The sequence below is a fragment of the Garra rufa genome, chromosome 2 (genome assembly GCF_049309525.1).
Source record: "Garra rufa chromosome 2, GarRuf1.0, whole genome shotgun sequence".
In the NCBI taxonomy this organism is placed as follows: domain Eukaryota; kingdom Metazoa; phylum Chordata; class Actinopteri; order Cypriniformes; family Cyprinidae; genus Garra; species Garra rufa.
The window spans coordinates 72,573,881-72,587,375 of NC_133362.1; the positions used below are offsets into that span (position 1 = coordinate 72,573,881).

General features: G+C 47.5%; 19 non-coding genes across 19 annotated transcripts; all 19 read right to left on the reverse strand.

The window, feature by feature from the left end:
- Positions 1 to 206: 206 nt before the first annotated feature.
- On the reverse strand, positions 207 to 278 carry trnai-aau (transfer RNA isoleucine (anticodon AAU)). The gene has a single exon. It is a non-coding gene; the product is annotated as a tRNA-Ile (tRNA).
- A 646-nt stretch (positions 279 to 924) lies between these two features.
- On the reverse strand, positions 925 to 996 carry trnam-cau (transfer RNA methionine (anticodon CAU)). The gene has a single exon. It is a non-coding gene; the product is annotated as a tRNA-Met (tRNA).
- A 1,184-nt stretch (positions 997 to 2,180) lies between these two features.
- trnar-ccu (transfer RNA arginine (anticodon CCU)) lies at positions 2,181 to 2,253 on the reverse strand. The gene has a single exon. It is a non-coding gene; the product is annotated as a tRNA-Arg (tRNA).
- Positions 2,254 to 2,413: 160 nt separating this feature from the next.
- Positions 2,414 to 2,485, reverse strand: trnam-cau (transfer RNA methionine (anticodon CAU)). Its single transcript has one exon. It is a non-coding gene; the product is annotated as a tRNA-Met (tRNA).
- Positions 2,486 to 3,313: 828 nt separating this feature from the next.
- trnam-cau (transfer RNA methionine (anticodon CAU)) lies at positions 3,314 to 3,385 on the reverse strand. The gene has a single exon. It is a non-coding gene; the product is annotated as a tRNA-Met (tRNA).
- An 826-nt stretch (positions 3,386 to 4,211) lies between these two features.
- On the reverse strand, positions 4,212 to 4,283 carry trnam-cau (transfer RNA methionine (anticodon CAU)). The gene has a single exon. It is a non-coding gene; the product is annotated as a tRNA-Met (tRNA).
- Positions 4,284 to 5,467: 1,184 nt separating this feature from the next.
- Positions 5,468 to 5,540, reverse strand: trnar-ccu (transfer RNA arginine (anticodon CCU)). The gene has a single exon. It is a non-coding gene; the product is annotated as a tRNA-Arg (tRNA).
- Positions 5,541 to 5,700: 160 nt separating this feature from the next.
- Positions 5,701 to 5,772, reverse strand: trnam-cau (transfer RNA methionine (anticodon CAU)). Its single transcript has one exon. It is a non-coding gene; the product is annotated as a tRNA-Met (tRNA).
- Positions 5,773 to 6,858: 1,086 nt separating this feature from the next.
- On the reverse strand, positions 6,859 to 6,931 carry trnar-ccu (transfer RNA arginine (anticodon CCU)). Its single transcript has one exon. It is a non-coding gene; the product is annotated as a tRNA-Arg (tRNA).
- Positions 6,932 to 7,529: 598 nt separating this feature from the next.
- On the reverse strand, positions 7,530 to 7,602 carry trnar-ccu (transfer RNA arginine (anticodon CCU)). The gene has a single exon. It is a non-coding gene; the product is annotated as a tRNA-Arg (tRNA).
- Positions 7,603 to 8,002: 400 nt separating this feature from the next.
- trnai-aau (transfer RNA isoleucine (anticodon AAU)) lies at positions 8,003 to 8,074 on the reverse strand. The gene has a single exon. It is a non-coding gene; the product is annotated as a tRNA-Ile (tRNA).
- A 366-nt stretch (positions 8,075 to 8,440) lies between these two features.
- Positions 8,441 to 8,513, reverse strand: trnar-ccu (transfer RNA arginine (anticodon CCU)). Its single transcript has one exon. It is a non-coding gene; the product is annotated as a tRNA-Arg (tRNA).
- A 160-nt stretch (positions 8,514 to 8,673) lies between these two features.
- Positions 8,674 to 8,745, reverse strand: trnam-cau (transfer RNA methionine (anticodon CAU)). Its single transcript has one exon. It is a non-coding gene; the product is annotated as a tRNA-Met (tRNA).
- A 1,446-nt stretch (positions 8,746 to 10,191) lies between these two features.
- trnar-ccu (transfer RNA arginine (anticodon CCU)) lies at positions 10,192 to 10,264 on the reverse strand. Its single transcript has one exon. It is a non-coding gene; the product is annotated as a tRNA-Arg (tRNA).
- A 940-nt stretch (positions 10,265 to 11,204) lies between these two features.
- Positions 11,205 to 11,276, reverse strand: trnam-cau (transfer RNA methionine (anticodon CAU)). The gene has a single exon. It is a non-coding gene; the product is annotated as a tRNA-Met (tRNA).
- A 186-nt stretch (positions 11,277 to 11,462) lies between these two features.
- Positions 11,463 to 11,535, reverse strand: trnar-ccu (transfer RNA arginine (anticodon CCU)). The gene has a single exon. It is a non-coding gene; the product is annotated as a tRNA-Arg (tRNA).
- A 160-nt stretch (positions 11,536 to 11,695) lies between these two features.
- Positions 11,696 to 11,767, reverse strand: trnam-cau (transfer RNA methionine (anticodon CAU)). The gene has a single exon. It is a non-coding gene; the product is annotated as a tRNA-Met (tRNA).
- A 450-nt stretch (positions 11,768 to 12,217) lies between these two features.
- Positions 12,218 to 12,290, reverse strand: trnar-ccu (transfer RNA arginine (anticodon CCU)). The gene has a single exon. It is a non-coding gene; the product is annotated as a tRNA-Arg (tRNA).
- Positions 12,291 to 12,881: 591 nt separating this feature from the next.
- trnar-ccu (transfer RNA arginine (anticodon CCU)) lies at positions 12,882 to 12,955 on the reverse strand. The gene has a single exon. It is a non-coding gene; the product is annotated as a tRNA-Arg (tRNA).
- Between the last annotated feature and the right edge of the window lie 540 nt (positions 12,956 to 13,495).

Here is a 13,495-nt window from a genome sequence, read left to right on the forward strand (position 1 = left end):
GTTATGGGCCCAGCAAGCTTCCGCTGCGCCACTCTGCTTTCCTTGACGAGAGTACCATACGCCGGTCTTTTCAAAACCACTTGAGCCTGGCACACATTTCTAACTAGTCTATTATGTATGAATTTTTTTGCAAATTACAACAAGTTTACCAGTTGCATCGTCGTTTCTTTGAGCAGCACCTGGGCACATATGAAAGCGAAAAACCTTAGCAGAGGATGGTTTCGATCCATCGACCTCTGGGTTATTGGCCCAGCACGCTTCCGCTGCGCCACTCTGCTTGTCTTGATATAGAGCCTGTGCGCTGGTCTTTTCAACATAACATGATTCTTGCACATATTTCTAACTTGTCTTGCAGCACTTGGGCACATATAAAAGTGAATCAAGATTAGCAGAGGATGGTTTCGATCCGTCGACCTCTGGGTTATGGGCCCAGCACGCTTCCGCTGCGCCACTCTGCTCACCTTGATGTAGAGCCCGTACACTGGTCTTTTCAACATCACTTGATTCTGGCACACGTTTCTAACTTGTCTTGCAGCACCTGAGCACATATAAAAGTGAAACAAGATCAGCAGAGGATGGTTTCGATCCATCGACCTCTGGGTTATGGGCCCAGCACGCTTCCGCTGCTCCACTCTGCTTGACTTGATGTAGAGCTCGTGCACTGGTCTTTTCAACATAACATGAATCTTGCACACATTTCTAACTTGTCTTGAAGCACTTGGGCACAAATAAAAGTGAAACAAGCTTAGCAGAGGATGGTTTCGATCCATCGACCTCTGGGTTATGGGCCCAGCACGCTTCCGCTGCACCACTCTGCTTGTCTTGATGTAGAGTCTGTGCACTGGTCTTTTCAACATAACGAATCTTGCACACATTTCTAACTTGTCTTGCAGCACCTGGGCACATATAAAAGTGACACAAGCTTAGCAGAGGAAGGTTTCGATCCTTCGACCTCTGGGTTATGGGCCCAGCACGCTTCCGCTGCGCCACTCTGCTTTCCTTGACGAGAGTACTATACGCCGGTCTTTTCAAAACCACTTGATTCTGGCACACATTTCTAACTAGTCAATTATGTATGAATTTTTTTGCAAATTACAACAAGTTTACCAGTTGCATCGTCGTTTCTTTAAGCAGCACCTGGGCACATATGAAAGCGAAAAAAAGCTTAGCAGAGGATGGTTTCGATCCATTGACCTCTGGGTTATGGGCCCAGCACGCTTCCGCTGTGCCACTCTGCTTGCCTTGATGTAGAGCCCATGCACTGGTCTTTTCAACATAACTTGATTCTTGCACACATTTCTAACTTGTCTTGCAGCACCTGGGCACTTATGGCGCTTTTCCACTACACAGTACCAGCTCGCCTCGGCTCGACTCGACTCGGCTCGGCTCGACTCGGCTCTGTTTGGTTTTCCACTGTGTAAAAGTTGTACCTGTACCTCTACAATAGTACCTGGTTTGTCATAGCGACGCTGCAGGAAACTGCCGTGACGTAATCTTCTACGCGACACACACCCGCTGTCTGCACCTCCTCGTTTGACCACGGCGTATTCTTCCGAGTTGCCATAATATGTAATGGATTGGATATGTCACGCAATCTCTGGCCAAACTTTTTAAAAATGGTGGGGTTATTCTGGATACTTTTGCTGGCGCGTGCAATGACGACGCAGTGAATAGTGACGATTCTCTCTGACCAATCAGCAGTCTGCTGTGTTTTCACGTCACATTTAGTATCGCCTCAGCTCGCCTCAGCTCGCTTGGAACCTCGCTGGAGGTGGTATGAAAAAAAGTACCTGGAAGCCGGTACAGGTACAACTTTTACACAGTGGAAAACCAAACAGAGCCGAGTCGAGTCGAGCCGAGGCGAGCTGAGGCGAGCTGGTACTGTGTAGTGGAAAAGCGCCAATATAGAAGTGAAACAAGCTTAGCAGAGGATAGTTTCAATCCATCGACCTCTGGGTTATGGGCCCAGCACGCTTCCGCTGCACCACTCTGCTCGCCTTGATGTAGAGCCTGTGAACTGGTCTTTTCAAAATAACTTGATTCTTGCACACATTTCTAACTTGTCTTGCAGCACCTGGGCACATATAGAAGTGAAACAAGCTTAGCAGAGGATGGTTTCCATCCATCGACCTCTGGGTTATGGGCCCAGCACGCTTTCGCTGTGCCACTCTGCTGAAAGTCACCCCAGATGGGACTTGAATCCACAATCCCTGGCTTAGGAGGCCAGTGCCTTATCCATTAGGCCACTGGGGCTGTCATGCAGCTGTTTACTTTTTCTTGTAGTTCTTCACCTCATTCAGCTTCTGGATGAACAACTTTTGTGAGAGGACCAAGTGACTTTAGCTTTTCATGAACAGGCTCTGAACATTTCTCTTTTTTCGGGGCTCTGTCATATATACAAGCTCAGAAGTCTTAGCAGAGGATGGTTTCGATCCATCGACCTCTGGGTTATGGGCCCAGCACGCTTCCGCTGCGCCACTCTGCTTGACTTGATGTGCAGCTCGTGCACTGGTCTTTTCAACATAACATGATTCTTGCACAAATTTCTAACTTGTCTTGAAGCACCTGGGCACATATAAAAGTGACACAAGCTTAGCAGAGGAAGGTTTCGATCCATCAACCTCTGGGTTATGGGCCCAGCACGCTTCCGCTGCGCCACTCTGCTTGACTTGATGTAGAGCTCGTGCACTGGTCTTTTCAACATAACATGATTCTTGCACAAATTTCTAACTTGTCTTGAAGCACTTGGGCACGAATAAAAGTGAAACAAGCTTAGCAGAGGATGGTTTCGATCCATCGACCTCTGGGTTATGGGCCCAGTACGCTTCCGCTGCGCCACTCTGCTTGATTGATGTAGAGTTCATGCACTGGTCTTTTCAACATAACATGATTCTTGCACAAATTTCTAACTTGTCTTGAAGCACTTGGGCACAAATAAAAGTGAAACAAGCTTAGCAGAGGATGGTTTCGATCCATCGACCTCTGGGTTATGGGCCCAGCACGCTTCCGCTGTGCCACTCTGCTCGCCTTGATATAGAGCCCATGCACTGGTCTTTTCAACATAACTTGATTCTTGCACACATTTCTGACTTGTCTTGCAGCACCTGGGCACATATAAAAGTGACACAAGCTTAGCAGAGGAAGGTTTCGATCCGTCGACCTCTGGGTTATGGGCCCAGCACGCTTCCGCTGCGCCACTCTGCTTGACTTGATGTAGAGTTCGTGCACTGGTCTTTTCAACATAACATGATTCTTGCACAAATTTCTTAACTTGTCTTGAAGCACTTGGGCACGAATAAAAGTGAAACAAGCTTAGCAGAGGATGGTTTCGATCCATCGACCTCTGGGTTATGGGCCCAGCACGCTTCCGCTGCGCCACTCTGCTTGACTTGTTGTAGGGCTCGTGCACTGGTCTTTTCAACATAACATCATTCTTGCACAAATTTCTAACTTGTCTTGAAGCACTTGGGCACAAATAAAGGTGAAAAAAGCTTAGGAGAGGATGGTTTCGATCCATCGACCTCTGGGTTATGGGCCCAGCACGCTTCCTCTGCGCCACTCTGCTTGACTTGATGTAGAGCTCATGCACTGGTGTTTTCAACATAACATGATTCTTGCACAAATTTCTAACTTGTCTTGAAGCACTTGGGCACAAATAAAAGTAAAATAAGCTTAGCAGAGGATGGTTTCGATCCATCGACCTCTGGGTTATGGGCCCAACACGCTTCCGCTGTGCCACTCTGCTCGCCTTGATGTAGAACCCATGCACTGGTCTTTTCAACATAACTTGATTCTTGCACACATTTCTAACTTGTCTTGCAGCACCTGGGCACATATAGAAGTGAAACAAGCTTAGCTGAGGATAGTTTCGATCCATCGACCTCTGGGTTATGGGCCCAGCACGCTTCCGCTGCACCACTCTGCTCGCCTTGATGTAGAGCCCGTGTACTGGTCTTTTCAAAATAACTTGATTCTTGCACACATTTCTAACTTGTCTTGCAAGACCTGGGCACATATAAAAGTGAAACAAGCTTAGCAGAGGATGGTTTCGATCCATCGACCTCTGGGTTATGGGCCCAGCACGCTTCCGCTGCACCACTCTGCTTGTCTTGATGTAGAGTCTGTGCACTGGTCTTTTCAACATAACGAATCTTGCACACATTTCTAACTTGTCTTGCAGCACCTGGGCACATATAAAAGTGACACAAGCTTAGCAGAGGAAGGTTTCGATCCTTCGACCTCTGGGTTATGGGCCCAGCACGCTTCCGCTGCGCCACTCTGCTTTCCTTGACGAGAGTACTATACGCCGGTCTTTTCAAAACCACTTGATTCTGGCACACATTTCTAACTAGTCAATTATGTATGAATTTTTTTGCAAATTACAACAAGTTTACCAGTTGCATCGTCGTTTCTTTAAGCAGCACCTGGGCACATATGAAAGCGAAAAAAAGCTTAGCAGAGGATGGTTTCGATCCATTGACCTCTGGGTTATGGGCCCAGCACGCTTCCGCTGTGCCACTCTGCTTGCCTTGATGTAGAGCCCATGCACTGGTCTTTTCAACATAACTTGATTCTTGCACACATTTCTAACTTGTCTTGCAGCACCTGGGCACTTATGGCGCTTTTCCACTACACAGTACCAGCTCGCCTCGGCTCGACTCGACTCGGCTCGGCTCGACTCGGCTCTGTTTGGTTTTCCACTGTGTAAAAGTTGTACCTGTACCTCTACAATAGTACCTGGTTTGTCATAGCGACGCTGCAGGAAACTGCCGTGACGTAATCTTCTACGCGACACACACCCGCTGTCTGCACCTCCTCGTTTGACCACGGCGTATTCTTCCGAGTTGCCATAATATGTAATGGATTGGATATGTCACGCAATCTCTGGCCAAACTTTTTAAAAATGGTGGGGTTATTCTGGATACTTTTGCTGGCGCGTGCAATGACGACGCAGTGAATAGTGACGATTCTCTCTGACCAATCAGCAGTCTGCTGTGTTTTCACGTCACATTTAGTATCGCCTCAGCTCGCCTCAGCTCGCTTGGAACCTCGCTGGAGGTGGTATGAAAAAAAGTACCTGGAAGCCGGTACAGGTACAACTTTTACACAGTGGAAAACCAAACAGAGCCGAGTCGAGTCGAGCCGAGGCGAGCTGAGGCGAGCTGGTACTGTGTAGTGGAAAAGCGCCAATATAGAAGTGAAACAAGCTTAGCAGAGGATAGTTTCGATCCATCGACCTCTGGGTTATGGGCCCAGCACGCTTCCGCTGCACCACTCTGCTCGCCTTGATGTAGAGCCTGTGAACTGGTCTTTTCAAAATAACTTGATTCTTGCACACATTTCTAACTTGTCTTGCAGCACCTGGGCACATATAGAAGTGAAACAAGCTTAGCAGAGGATGGTTTCCATCCATCGACCTCTGGGTTATGGGCCCAGCACGCTTTCGCTGTGCCACTCTGCTGAAAGTCACCCCAGATGGGACTTGAATCCACAATCCCTGGCTTAGGAGGCCAGTGCCTTATCCATTAGGCCACTGGGGCTGTCATGCAGCTGTTTACTTTTTCTTGTAGTTCTTCACCTCATTCAGCTTCTGGATGAACAACTTTTGTGAGAGGACCAAGTGACTTTAGCTTTTCATGAACAGGCTCTGAACATTTCTCTTTTTTCGGGGCTCTGTCATATATACAAGCTCAGAAGTCTTAGCAGAGGATGGTTTCGATCCATCGACCTCTGGGTTATGGGCCCAGCACGCTTCCGCTGCGCCACTCTGCTTGACTTGATATGCAGCTCGTGCACTGGTCTTTTCAACATAACATGATTCTTGCACAAATTTCTAACTTGTCTTGAAGCACCTGGGCACATATAAAAGTGACACAAGCTTAGCAGAGGAAGGTTTCGATCCATCAACCTCTGGGTTATGGGCCCAGCACGCTTCCGCTGCGCCACTCTGCTTGACTTGATGTAGAGCTCGTGCACTGGTCTTTTCAACATAACATGATTCTTGCACAAATTTCTAACTTGTCTTGAAGCACTTGGGCACGAATAAAAGTGAAACAAGCTTAGCAGAGGATGGTTTCGATCCATCGACCTCTGGGTTATGGGCCCAGTACGCTTCCGCTGCGCCACTCTGCTTGATTGATGTAGAGTTCATGCACTGGTCTTTTCAACATAACATGATTCTTGCACAAATTTCTAACTTGTCTTGAAGCACTTGGGCACAAATAAAAGTGAAACAAGCTTAGCAGAGGATGGTTTCGATCCATCGACCTCTGGGTTATGGGCCCAGCACGCTTCCGCTGTGCCACTCTGCTCGCCTTGATATAGAGCCCATGCACTGGTCTTTTCAACATAACTTGATTCTTGCACACATTTCTGACTTGTCTTGCAGCACCTGGGCACATATAAAAGTGACACAAGCTTAGCAGAGGAAGGTTTCGATCCGTCGACCTCTGGGTTATGGGCCCAGCACGCTTCCGTTGCGCCACTCTGCTTGACTTGATGTAGAGTTCGTGCACTGGTCTTTTCAACATAACATGAATCTTGCACACATTTCTAACTTGTCTTGCAGCACCTGAGCACATATAAAAGTGAAACAGGATTAGCAGAGGATGGTTTCGATCCATCGACCTCTGGGTTATGGGCCCAGCACACTTCCACTGCGCCACTCTGCTCACCTTGATGTAGAGCCCGTACACTGGTCTTTTCAACATCACTTGATTCTGGCACACGTTTCTAACTTGTCTTGCAGCACCTGAGCACATATAAAACTGAAAAAAAGATTAGCAGAGGATGGTTTCGATCCATCGACTTCTGGCTTATGGGCCCAGCACGCCTTCGCTGCGCCACTCTGCTGAAAGTCACCCCAGATGGGACTCGAACCCACAATCCCTGGCTTAGGAGGCCAGTGCCTTATCCATTAGGCCACTGTGGCTGTCGTGTAGTTGTTTACTTTTTCTTTTAGTTCTCCATCTCATTCAGCTTCTGGATGAACAACTATTGTGAGAGGACCAAGTGACTTTAGGTTTTCACGAACAGGCTCTGAACATTTCTCTTTTTTCGGGGCTCTATCATATATACAAGCTCAGAAGCCTTAGCAGAGGATGGTTTCGATCCATCGACCTCTGGGTTATGGGCTCAGCACGCTTCCGCTGCGCCACTCTGCTTGACTTGATGTGGAGCTCGTGCACTGGTCTTTTCAACATAACATGATTCTTGCACAAATTTCTAACTTGTCTTGAAGCACTTGGGCACAAATAAAAGTGAAACAAGCTTAGCGGAGGATGGTTTCGATCCATCGACCTCTGGGTTATGGGCCCAGCACGCTTCCGCTGCGCCACTCTGCTCACCTTGATGTAGAGCCCGTACACTGGTCTTTTCAACATCACTTGATTCTGGCACACGTTTCTAACTTGTCTTGCAGCACCTGAGCACATATAAAAGTGAAACAAGATTAGCAGAGGATGGTTTCGATCCATCGACTTCTGGGTTATGGGCCCAGCACTCCTTCGCTGCGCCACTCTGCTGAAAGTCACCCCAGATGGGACTCGAACCCACAATCCCTGGCTTAGGAGGCCAGTGCCTTATCCATTAGGCCACTGGGGCTGTCATGCAGTTGTTTACTTTTTCTTTTAGTTCTCCATCTCATTCAGCTTCTGGATGAACAACTATTGTGAGAGGACCAAGTGACTTTAGGTTTTCATGAGCAGGCTCTGAACATTTCTCTTTTTTGGGGGCTCTGTCATATATACAAGCTGAGAAGTCTTAGCAGAGGATGGTTTCGATTCATCGACCTCTGGGTTATGGGCCCAGCAAGCTTCCGCTGCGCCACTCTGCTTTCCTTGACGAGAGTACCATACGCCGGTCTTTTCAAAACCACTTGAGCCTGGCACACATTTCTAACTAGTCTATTATGTATGAATTTTTTTGCAAATTACAACAAGTTTACCAGTTGCATCGTCGTTTCTTTGAGCAGCACCTGGGCACATATGAAAGCGAAAAACCTTAGCAGAGGATGGTTTCGATCCATCGACCTCTGGGTTATTGGCCCAGCACGCTTCCGCTGCGCCACTCTGCTTGTCTTGATATAGAGCCTGTGCGCTGGTCTTTTCAACATAACATGATTCTTGCACATATTTCTAACTTGTCTTGCAGCACTTGGGCACATATAAAAGTGAATCAAGATTAGCAGAGGATGGTTTCGATCCGTCGACCTCTGGGTTATGGGCCCAGCACGCTTCCGCTGCGCCACTCTGCTCACCTTGATGTAGAGCCCGTACACTGGTCTTTTCAACATCACTTGATTCTGGCACACATTTCTAACTTGTCTTGCAGCACCTGAGCACATATAAAAGTGAAACAAGATCAGCAGAGGATGGTTTCGATCCATCGACTTCAGGGTTATGGGCCCAGCACGGCTTCGTTGCGCCACTCTGCTGAAAGTCACCCCAGATGGGACTCGAACCCACAATCCCTGGCTTAGGACGCCAGTGCCTTATCAATTAGGCCACTGGGGCTGTCATGCAGCTGCTTACTTTTTCTTTTAGGTCTTCATCTCATTCAGCTTCTGGATGAACAACTTTTGTGAGAGGACCAAGTGACTTTAGGTTTTCACAAACAGGCTCTAAACATTTCTCTTTTTTGGGGGCTCTGTCATATATACAAGCTCAGAAGTCTTAGCAGAGGATGGTTTCGATCCATCGACCTCTGGGTTATGGGCCCAGCACGCTTCCGCTGCGCCACTCTGCTTGTCTTGATGTAGAGCCTGTGCACTGGTCTTTTCAACATAACTTGAATCTTGCACACATTTCTAACTTGTCTTGGTCCACCTGGGCACATATAAAAGTGACACAAGCTTAGCAGAGGATGGTTTCGATCCATCGACCTCTGGGTTATGGGCCCAGCACTCTTCCGCTGCGCCACTCTGCTTGACTTAATGTGCAGCTCGTGCACTGGTCTTTTTAACATAACATGATTCTTGCACAAATTTCTAACTTGTCTTGAAGCACTTGGGCACAAATAAATGTGAAACAAGCTTAGCAGAGGATGGTTTCAATCCATCGACCTCTGGGTTATGGGCCCAGCACGCTTCCGCTGCGCCACTGTGCTTGCCTTGATATAGAGCCTGTGCACTGGTCTTTTCAACATAACATGATTCTTGCACATATTTCTAATTTTTCTTGCAGCACTTGGGCACATATAAAAGTGAAACAAGCTTAGCAGAGTATGGTTTCGATCCATCGACCTCTGGGTTATGGGCCCAGCACGCTTCCGCTGTGCCACTCTTCTCGCCTTGATGTAGAGCTTGTGCACTGGTCTTTTCAACATAACATTAATCTTGCACACATTTCTAACTTGTCTTGAAGCACTTGGGCACAAATAAAAGTGAAAAAAGCTTAGGAGAGGATGGTTTCGATCCATCGACTTCTGGGTTATGGGCCCAGGACGCTTCCGCTGCGCCACTCTGCTTGACTTGATGTAGAGCTTGTGCACTGGTATTTTCAACATAACATGAATCTTGCACACATTTCTAACTTGTCTTGAAGCACTTGGGCACAAATAAAAGTGAAACAAGCTTAGCAGAGGATGGTTTCGATCCATCGACCTCTGGGTTATGGGCCCAACACGCTTCCGCTGTGCCACTCTGCTCGCCTTGATGTAGAACCCATGCACTGGTCTTTTCAACATAACTTGATTCTTGCACACATTTCTAACTTGTCTTGCAGCACCTGGGCACATATAGAAGTGAAACAAGCTTAGCAGAGGATAGTTTCGATCCATCGACCTCTGGGTTATGGGCCCAGCACACTTCCGCTGCACCACTCTGCTCGCCTTGATGTAGAGCCCGTGCACTGGTCTTTTCAAAATAACTTGATTCTTGCACACATTTCTAACTTGTCTTGCAAGACCTGGGCACATATAAAAGTGAAACAAGATTAGCAGAGGATGGTTTCGATCCATCGACCTCTGGGTTATGGGCCCAGCATGCTTCCGCTGCGCCACTCTGCTCACCTTGATGTAGAGCCCGTACACTGGTCTTTTCAACATCACTTGATTCTGGCACACGTTTCTAACTTGTCTTGCAGCACCTGAGCACATATAAAAGTGAAACAAGATCAGCAGAGGATGGTTTCGATCCATCGACTTCAGGGTTATGGGCCCAGCACGGCTTCGTTGCGCCACTCTGCTGAAAGTCACCCCAGATGGGACTTGAACCCACAATCCCTGGCTTAGGAGGCCAGTGCCTTATCCATTAGGCCACTGGGGCTGTCATGCAGCTGCTTACTTTTTCTTTCAGGTCTTCATCTCATTCAGCTTCTGGATGAACAACTTTTGTGAGAGGACCAAGTGACTTTAGGTTTTCACAAACAGGCTCTCAACATTTCTCCTTTTTGGGGGATCTGTCATATATACAAGCTCAGAAGTCTTAGCAGAGGAAGGTTTCGATCCATTGACCTCTGGGTTATGGGCCAGCACGCTTCCGCTGCGCCACTCTGCTTGACTTGATGTAGAGCTTGTGCACTGGTCTTTTCAACATAACATGATTCTTGCACAAATTTCTAACTTGTCTTGAAGCACCTGGGCACAAATAAAAGTGAAACAAGCTTAGCAGAGGATGGTTTCGATCCATCGACCTCTGAGTTATGGGCCCAGCATGCTTCCGCTGCGCCACTCTGCTTGTCTTGATGTAAAGCCTGTGCACTGGTCTTTTCAACATAACTTGAATATTGCACACATTTCCAACTTGACTTGCAGCACCTGGGCACATACAAAAGTGACACAAGTTTAGCAGAGGATGGTTTCGATCCATCGATCTCTGGGTTATGGGCCCAGCAAGCTTCCGCTGCGCCACTCTGCTTTCCTTGATGAGAAAACCATACGCCGGTCTTTTCAAAACCACTTGAGCCTGGCACACATTTCTAACTAGTCTATTATGTATGAATATTTTTGCAAATTACAACAAGTTTACCAGTTGCATCGTCGTTTCTTTGAGCAGCACCTGGGCACATATGAAAGCGAAAAAAGCTTAGCAGAGTATGGTTTCGATCCTTCGATCTCTGGGTTATTGGCCCAGCACGCTTCCGCTGCGCCACTCTGCTTGTTTTGATATAGAGCCTGTGCGCTGGTCTTTTCAACATAACATGATTCTTGCACATATTTCTAACTTGTCTTGCAGCACTTGGGCACATATAAAAGTGAAACAAGGTTAGCAGAGGATGGTTTCGATCCATCGACCTCTGGGTTATGGGCCCAGCACGCTTCCGCTGCGCCACTCTGCTCACCTTGATGTAGAGCCCGTACACTGGTCTTTTCAACATCACTTGATTCTGGCACACGTTTCTAACTTGTCTTGCAGCACCTGAGCACATATAAAAGTGAAACAAGATTAGCAGAGGATGGTTTCGATCCATCGACTTCTGGGTTATGGGCCCAGCACGCCTTCGTTGTGCCACTCTGCTGAAAGTCACCCCAGATGGGACTCGAACCCACAATCCCTGGCTTAGGAGGCCAGTGCCTTATCCATTAGGCCACTGGGGCTGTCATGCAGCTGCTTGCTTTTTCTTTTAGGTCTTCATCTCATTCAGCTTCTGGATGAACAACTTTTGTGAGAGGACCAAGTGACTTTAGGTTTTCACAAACAGGCTCTAAACATTTCTCTTTTTTGGGGGCTCTGTCATATATACAAGCTCAGAAGTCTTAGCAGAGGATGGTTTCGATCCATCGACCTCTGGGTTATGGGCCCAGCACGCTTCCGCTGCGCCACTCTGCTTGTCTTGATGTAGAGCCTGTGCACTGGTCTTTTCAACATAACTTGAATCTTGCACACATTTCTAACTTGTCTTGGTCCACCTGGGCACATATAAAAGTGACACAAGCTTAGCAGAGGATGGTTTCAATCCATCGACCTCTGGGTTATGGGCCCAGCACTCTTCCGCTGCGCCACTCTGCTTGACTTAATGTGGAGCTCGTGCACTGGTCTTTTCAACATAACATGATTCTTGCACAAATTTCTAACTTGTCTTGAAGCACTTGGGCACAAATAAATGTGAAACAAGCTTAGCAGAGGATGGTTTCAATCCATCGACCTCTGGGTTATGGGCCCAGCACGCTTCCGCTGCGCCACTGTGCTTGCCTTGATATAGAGCCTGTGCACTGGTCTTTTCAACATTTTTCGACTTCTGGGCCCAGCACGCTTTCGCTGCGCCACTCTGCTGAAAGTCACCCCAGATGGGACTCAAACCCACAATCCCTGGCTTAGGAGGCCAGTGCCTTATCCATTAGGCCACTCGGGCTGTCACGCAGCTGTTTACTTTTTCTTTTAGTTCTTCATCTCATTCAGCTTCTGGATGAACAACTTTTGTGAGAGGACCAAGTGACTTTAGGTTTTCACGAACAGGCTCTGCACATTTCTCTTTTTTGGGGGCTCTGTCATATATACAAGCTCAGAAGTCTTAGCAGAGGATGGTTTCAATCCATCGGCCTCTGGGTTATGGGTCCAGCACGCTTCCGCTGCGCCACTCTGCTTGACTTGATGTGGAGCTCGTGCACTGGTCTTTTCAACATAACATGATTCTTGTACATATTTCTAACTTTTCTTGCAGCACTTGGGCACATATAAAAGTGAAACAAGCTTAGCAGAGGATGGTTTCGATCCATCGACCTCTGGGTTACGGGACCAGCACGCTTCCGCTGCGCCACTCTGCTCACCTTGATGTAGAGCCCGAACACTGGTCTTTTCAACATCACTTGATTCTGGCACACATTTCTAACTTGCCTTGCAGCACCTGAGCACATATACAAGTGAAACAATCTTAGCAGAGGATGGTTTCAATCCATCGACTTCTGGGCCCAGCACGCTTTCGCTGCGCCACTCTGCTGAAAGTCACCCCAGATGGGACTCGAACCCACAATCCCTGGCTTAGGAGGCCAGTGCCTTATCCATTAGGCTACCTGGAGCAGGATCGTCTTTTTCCGCGGCCGTCTCCTTGTCCAATCGCCGATCTCGACGTCCATGGTGAGAATGGACGAGAGCCAATCGCGTCGCTCGCCATCCATTGTGAGAATGGACGAGAGCCAATCGCGTCGCTCGCGGTCCATTGTGAGAATGTACGAGAGCCAATCGCATCGCTCGAGCTCCATTGTTGAGAGCCACTCACCGCGCTTAGTTTCATTCTAAGTCAGGTTCAAAAATCAGACGAACGGAATATAGGATAACTTTTCAAAGTAAGTAATACATGTTTTCTACTTTCTTCCTCTCTGTTTACAATGTTCTCAATTGGTAACTCGTTACGTTTTCGTCCGTCGTTCATCCGTGTTTGGTGTTCACAAACTTTTGACTCACCAATTGCCCATAATGAAACACTGTTTAAATGTAATCTAACTTTCTAAAGTCCATTTACTCGTTCTTAAGTTCGATTTAAATGGGGGAAAAACGCGTTTCAGCTGTAAGTCCAGTCATCCCTTATGACAATTTACCTTGTTTTTACTATAGTAAAAG